This window comes from Protopterus annectens, chromosome 9.part0 (assembly GCF_019279795.1).
Source record: "Protopterus annectens isolate FY-2018-M chromosome 9.part0, PAN1.0, whole genome shotgun sequence".
Lineage (NCBI taxonomy): Eukaryota > Metazoa > Chordata > Ceratodontiformes > Protopteridae > Protopterus > Protopterus annectens.
The window spans coordinates 1,895,186,017-1,895,194,225 of record NC_056743.1 but is presented as its reverse complement, the minus strand read 5'-3'; the positions used below and the strand labels follow the sequence as shown (position 1 = coordinate 1,895,194,225).

The following is an 8,209-nucleotide window of genomic DNA, read 5'->3' as shown; positions in this document are numbered from 1 at the left end:
CTAATCCATCTGGAATAACTTAAAGACTAATAGCAGCAGTCATATAATGCACGCTGTAATCCATCTGGAATAACTTAAAGACTAATAGCAGCAGTCATATAATGCACGCTGTAATCCATCTGGAATAACTTAAAGACTAATAGCAGCAGTCATATAATGCACGCTGTAATCCATCTGGAATAACTTAAAGACTAATAGCAGCAGTCATATAATGCACGCTGTAATCCATCTGGAATAACTTAAAGACTAATAGCAGCAGTCATATAATGCACGCTGTAATCCATCTGGAATAACTTAAAGACTAATAGCAGCAGTCATATAATGCACGCTGTAATCCATCTGGAATAACTTAAAGACTAATAGCAGCAGTCATATAATGCACGCTGTAATCCATCTGGAATAACTTAAAGACTAATAGCAGCAGTCATATAATGCACGCTGTAATCCATCTGGAATAACTTAAAGACTAATAGCAGCAGTCATATAATGCACGCTGTAATCCATCTGGAATAACTTAAAGACTAATAGCAGCAGTCATATAATGCACGCTGTAATCCATCTGGAATAACTTAAAGACTAATAGCAGCAGTCATATAATGCACGCTGTAATCCATCTGGAATAACTTAAAGACTAATAGCAGCAGTCATATAATGCACGCTGTAATCCATCTGGAATAACTTAAAGACTAATAGCAGCAGTCATATAATGCACGCTGTAATCCATCTGGAATAACTTAAAGACTAATAGCAGCAGTCATATAATGCACGCTGTAATCCATCTGGAATAACTTAAAGACTAATAGCAGCAGTCATATAATGCACGCTGTAATCCATCTGGAATAACTTAAAGACTAATAGCAGCAGTCATATAATGCACGCTGTAATCCATCTGGAATAACTTAAAGACTAATAGCAGCAGTCATATAATGCACGCTGTAATCCATCTGGAATAACTTAAAGACTAATAGCAGCAGTCATATAATGCACGCTGTAATCCATCTGGAATAACTTAAAGACTAATAGCAGCAGTCATATAATGCACGCTGTAATCCATCTGGAATAACTTAAAGACTAATAGCAGCAGTCATATAATGCACGCTGTAATCCATCTGGAATAACTTAAAGACTAATAGCAGCAGTCATATAATGCACGCTGTAATCCATCTGGAATAACTTAAAGACTAATAGCAGCAGTCATATAATGCACGCTGTAATCCATCTGGAATAACTTAAAGACTAATAGCAGCAGTCATATAATGCACGCTGTAATCCATCTGGAATAACTTAAAGACTAATAGCAGCAGTCATATAATGCACGCTGTAATCCATCTGGAATAACTTAAAGACTAATAGCAGCAGTCATATAATGCACGCTGTAATCCATCTGGAATAACTTAAAGACTAATAGCAGCAGTCATATAATGCACGCTGTAATCCATCTGGAATAACTTAAAGACTAATAGCAGCAGTCATATAATGCACGCTGTAATCCATCTGGAATAACTTAAAGACTAATAGCAGCAGTCATATAATGCACGCTGTAATCCATCTGGAATAACTTAAAGACTAATAGCAGCAGTCATATAATGCACGCTGTAATCCATCTGGAATAACTTAAAGACTAATAGCAGCAGTCATATAATGCACGCTGTAATCCATCTGGAATAACTTAAAGACTAATAGCAGCAGTCATATAATGCACGCTGTAATCCATCTGGAATAACTTAAAGACTAATAGCAGCAGTCATATAATGCACGCTGTAATCCATCTGGAATAACTTAAAGACTAATAGCAGCAGTCATATAATGCACGCTGTAATCCATCTGGAATAACTTAAAGACTAATAGCAGCAGTCATATAATGCACGCTGTAATCCATCTGGAATAACTTAAAGACTAATAGCAGCAGTCATATAATGCACGCTGTAATCCATCTGGAATAACTTAAAGACTAATAGCAGCAGTCATATAATGCACGCTGTAATCCATCTGGAATAACTTAAAGACTAATAGCAGCAGTCATATAATGCACGCTGTAATCCATCTGGAATAACTTAAAGACTAATAGCAGCAGTCATATAATGCACGCTGTAATCCATCTGGAATAACTTAAAGACTAATAGCAGCAGTCATATAATGCACGCTGTAATCCATCTGGAATAACTTAAAGACTAATAGCAGCAGTCATATAATGCACGCTGTAATCCATCTGGAATAACTTAAAGACTAATAGCAGCAGTCATATAATGCACGCTGTAATCCATCTGGAATAACTTAAAGACTAATAGCAGCAGTCATATAATGCACGCTGTAATCCATCTGGAATAACTTAAAGACTAATAGCAGCAGTCATATAATGCACGCTGTAATCCATCTGGAATAACTTAAAGACTAATAGCAGCAGTCATATAATGCACGCTGTAATCCATCTGGAATAACTTAAAGACTAATAGCAGCAGTCATATAATGCACGCTGTAATCCATCTGGAATAACTTAAAGACTAATAGCAGCAGTCATATAATGCACGCTGTAATCCATCTGGAATAACTTAAAGACTAATAGCAGCAGTCATATAATGCACGCTGTAATCCATCTGGAATAACTTAAAGACTAATAGCAGCAGTCATATAATGCACGCTGTAATCCATCTGGAATAACTTAAAGACTAATAGCAGCAGTCATATAATGCACGCTGTAATCCATCTGGAATAACTTAAAGACTAATAGCAGCAGTCATATAATGCACGCTGTAATCCATCTGGAATAACTTAAAGACTAATAGCAGCAGTCATATAATGCACGCTGTAATCCATCTGGAATAACTTAAAGACTAATAGCAGCAGTCATATAATGCACGCTGTAATCCATCTGGAATAACTTAAAGACTAATAGCAGCAGTCATATAATGCACGCTGTAATCCATCTGGAATAACTTAAAGACTAATAGCAGCAGTCATATAATGCACGCTGTAATCTGTCTGGAATACTTTAAAGACTAATAGCAGCAGTCATATAATGCACGCTGTAATCCATCTGGAATAACTTAAAGACTAATAGCAGCAGTCATATAATGCACGCTGTAATCCATCTGGAATAACTTAAAGACTAATAGCAGCAGTCATATAATGCACGCTGTAATCCATCTGGAATAACTTAAAGACTAATAGCAGCAGTCATATAATGCACGCTGTAATCCATCTGGAATAACTTAAAGACTAATAGCAGCAGTCATATAATGCACGCTGTAATCCATCTGGAATAACTTAAAGACTAATAGCAGCAGTCATATAATGCACGCTGTAATCCATCTGGAATAACTTAAAGACTAATAGCAGCAGTCATATAATGCACGCTGTAATCCATCTGGAATAACTTAAAGACTAATAGCAGCAGTCATATAATGCACGCTGTAATCCATCTGGAATAACTTAAAGACTAATAGCAGCAGTCATATAATGCACGCTGTAATCCATCTGGAATAACTTAAAGACTAATAGCAGCAGTCATATAATGCACGCTGTAATCCATCTGGAATAACTTAAAGACTAATAGCAGCAGTCATATAATGCACGCTGTAATCCATCTGGAATAACTTAAAGACTAATAGCAGCAGTCATATAATGCACGCTGTAATCCATCTGGAATAACTTAAAGACTAATAGCAGCAGTCATATAATGCACGCTGTAATCCATCTGGAATAACTTAAAGACTAATAGCAGCAGTCATATAATGCACGCTGTAATCCATCTTGAATAACTTTATATATTGTTATAGATGAACTCTAAGCAAGCTAAGGAAACAGTCATAGGCAGTACATCTGGTAGGCAGGAGATGGCATGCTGCTAGTTATACCCAATACCCCCTGTTGTCTCTTACCACACTGTAATCCTCCAAGCTTTAAACCCCTCACTCTACCTTTTCCCTTATTTAACTATATCTTTTCTTAGTCTAAAACTCATTTTCTCTTCTACCATTTCCAGTCTTCCTACACACCAATAATCAACTTCCAGCCTGATTATTTCACATCCGCTATTGCAATAGCTCACCCCACAGTACTTAATACCTTGGGTTAAAGCTTTTTCCATTAACAACAAATAAGTAGAAACTACCTCTGTCCACTTCTTTAGGCACTGCTTTAGCTGGTTGTTTTTCTTCACAGCTATTCCAGTTGGCTCCCAGGGTTGGCAATGCTCACTTTGTTTCTCAATCCCACCCCTAACTGTTCTCTTCTAAATGTAATCTTGTCTCTGTATGTCTTCTATATGTCACTTACTGAGGAGATTTTCAGTGTCTGCTGAAACAGGGTGTTTTTTGACCAATCAGGCATTCCCAGTGGGAACAAAGGCAAATAACTAAATAAGTAAATAAGTTATGACCTGCTAATGGTTCATGTGGAGGTGAAAGACCTTAGGCTCCCTTCTCAGAAGGGTATGATTGGGTGGTATTTTACTGTCACCCAGAGTTATCTCAATATTGGAAGGCAACGTAATTTGATTTAATAATTAGTGATTTAGTGGGGGTGGGGGTGGGGTGGCTGGTAAACCTTCCTGTTTTGCCAAGACTGGTCTGCATCTCTTTTAACATGGATTTTTCATTCTGATTAAAACCTTTGCTACCTCCACACTATCTTTTTTATTTGTGAAAGCCCATCTGCCAGACATTACAACTAAGTAAAGCCTAATTCAAACATATTACAGGAGTCATAACAGAAATGTCTGAACTTGAGAAGCTGCTGTAGCTTAAATATTCTTACATCTTACAGTGACACTACTCCAAAGAAGTAACAACATTCTTTCTATTTCTGAGATTAGTGCCTGTGATGTCCCCACTCCGGGCCAGTAATCAAGGAGCCTGAATCCTCACCACTGACACTGGAGAGGGACATTCACTTAGAATACAAATGGATACGCTCAGTAAACACGCAGACCTCTCTGCATCAAGCACAATTTCTCTTATGAACACTCAGGAAACATGCTCAGTCCGAGGGCTGGTTCATATGTATATCTGTCCAGAATCCCAGTAAGACTCCCCAATGGCACAGCTTAGAGTTGAGTCCTTGGCTGAGGTTCCAAGCTAAGTCCTCCCACACCCTGTGTCTCTGAAATCAGTGCTTTGTGTCCCTGCTCCAAGCAGCTGAGACACACATACTCTGACATTTGATTTGCACAGACACACACACACACACACACACACACACACCTGGAAAAGGATCTAACAGATTCGCCTGCTTTGCCCCTTTCTACCCAGACTGTAAGATAGTTATCACTGCCACCATAAACCATGCCAGCAAATTTAAGGCTCTTACAAGGGTACCCAATTATACTGACTGAAATTAATATTACTACAAATGGTAATGCTGACCAAACAGCAAAGCTTTCGGGAGTGGCCACAGTCATTTATTTATTTATTTATTTATTTATTTATTTATTTATTTATTTATTTATTATTTATTACATTTGTTAAGCAGGAAAGTCCAACTGGGCCTAGGTGTAGTAGGATGGTTGCCTAGAAGGGAGGTTATGGAATTTATGATTTATGAAGTGGGAGTTGATCTGGGTTGCTATGGGTTCAGTGTTGTTAGTGGTTTTGGGGTTGGGGTAGGGGAGTGGCCTGGACTTAGGAGACAGTTTATGTTATCCCATAATTTATGGGGGGGGGGGGGTTGGTGTTTCTGTTCTCAGAAAAGTAAGTACTTTTGCTTGTCTACTTTGCTTAGTTTTTTTGCTAGATTCCTTAGCTGTTTATAGGTAGTTAGGCCAGATATGTTTTTGGTGGTATGGTAGTCAGACCAGGCTCTATCTCTTTGTTTAAGTAAGAGCTTGGTTTCTTTGGTTAAGCAGGTCAGAGGTTTGGATTTTGTGTGAACTTTTCTAATTGTGGCAAGGTTGTTGTCAAGGAAGGTAGAGTTGAAGAATTGTACTGCTAGGTCAAGTTGGAGATATTTTAGGGGTGTCCAGTCAGATTGTTGTTGGATCTGATTAAAAATTGAGGGTGAGAAATATTTTTTGTAACAAATGTATTTGTAGAAAATGTTAGAGTGTGTACAAATTGTCTGTAAAGAAAAGTCTAGACATGATCATTGAGAGAGCCGAGAAGGTAGCCTGTTATGTAATTTAGGTTGGGATTGTTTGTTAGAATCCAATCTAATGTAGACTGTCTGTTGGTGTGTCTGTTGAAACGTGTAGGCCAATTTATGGTCTGCGAGAAAATTGTAGAGTTTGAGGAAATTTATAAGGTTGTTGGATGTACAGGTTTGCCAATCAAGGTTGAAATCACTAAGTATAAGTGTTTCTTGATTGAAGTTAAGGGATGCCCATGAAATGAGGCTTTTGATGATGGGTAGGGTGTTACCAGGAGGGATGTAGACAATAAATATATGCAAATACTCTCAAACTTAAATATATTTCTAAAAAGGACCAGACGCAATGAAAGTTTAAATATATTTAATAATATATAATAAAAGAACAAGAAAATACTAATTATATATTTACAGTAAACACCAGAGTTTTAGTAACAGGTGATATTGAAAATAACACAGCTGCATAGTTTCACATAGTTATAGAAAAGCAGTACTTATAATTTCACTATATTTTCCTGACTAATCTAAAATAATGTATGTTTCCTAGTTAAGTTACTTACTACCTTAAGACAAGAAGATGTGGGTGAGTGGTCCTTGCTGTCACATCCAAGACAGAATGTAGAATGCTAAGAATATTAATTCAGAGTGGATTACACAGTGACATGACATCTGCTCATTTGACTCTGTTTCCCACACTCATCAACACTAGAAGCTGCTAGGGATTTAGCACCTATGTGTTACCATACACACAGAGCTTTGTTCAGATGTGGTGTATCTGCTGGAAATCATAAAACCATAAAACCATTCCACTCTTCCTACAAGAGCTACAACCTGTTCTGTAGCACAGACACTGTATCTCTAGCTCCTTTCAAAACTGTGGAATAACATGCTTATGGCTTAGCACATAAAGTAATTTAATTTCAGATATATTTTGAAGTTTAAGGTTAACCACTTCACTTCCAGTCCTCTGCTAAAACATATAAATGAAACATGTACATTTCTTTTCCTTCCAGCATGGCCCACTGTTGATACATTTTAACACAAGTAAACATCACACATACATTTTTAATACAAGCATCTGTACACATCAGTTTGCTATACAAATAACATAATTATTTACAAAATCCCAGCTTGTTGTGCTGGCACGTCACACATCCACTACCCTACTTCTCCCTGGCAAGACTGACAGTACCTCCTATCATCACAGTGCCAATCATGTATTTAATCCTACTGGCAAACCATAATCAGTTTGTTAATGTGTTCAACAAATAGATTAAAGAAATTCAAAACGACTGAGAAATTAACTTCTCAAATCCACTTATAAAGACATATTAACAAATAGTTATGAATGCTGATATGAACATAATTCTTAGTAAGATATGAGAAGTTTTTGCTGCCCTGAGATAATGAAAGTTAAAAAAGAGTAAAGGTGTGACTTGTCCGTCAGCTTTAAAAGCTGTTACAAACTTTGCATTATCCCAAAACAGCAGCAAGAATGAAAACATTTGTCTTACCAGCCAACAGCTTTAATGAATGCTTGTGGTTTTTCTCACTAACTTAGGTTGTTTGTGTAGCAAAGTGAAAAGTGTTACTGCCTTCAACGCTATGTGCTGGTTGGTAACATAGTTTGGTGTTGCCGATGTTTGTATGGCAGCATAAGAACATTGCTGTAACATTTTTTTTCTTGATTTGGGGGCATAATCACTGTAGTCACATTCATTACAACAAATAGTTATTTTTGGATAGTTATGCACTGTTTATTATACTGTCTGCATATAGTATATGTATTACCTGCAGTAAAGTGTTTTTTATACATATATATATATATATATATGCGCGTGTGTGTGTGTGTGTGTGTGTGTGTGTGTGTGTGTGTGTGTGTGTGTGCGTGTGTACCTTGTTTTATCTTGTTTTACAGAAAAAAATGAATGCAGTTTCTAATTAGTATGGAAAATGAATCCAGTCATAAATACAGATAATGTGAGTTAAAGTCTATTTCACTATCACTATGTGGTGAGAAAGCATCTATTTATGTTTTTCACAGACATACAAATCTGGCACTTTTAAGTGTTGAACAATCATACTTGTTTAAACAATTTCTTTTCATTTTACATGTTCAAATCTAAAT

General features: G+C 36.8%; 1 protein-coding gene across 1 annotated transcript in view; it reads right to left on the bottom strand.

The window, feature by feature from the left end:
* Positions 1 to 8,209, bottom strand: part of LOC122810818 (complement C3-like) — a 1,708,896-nt gene that overhangs the window by 898,689 nt on the left and 801,998 nt on the right. The gene's annotated exons all lie outside the window — the stretch shown is intronic.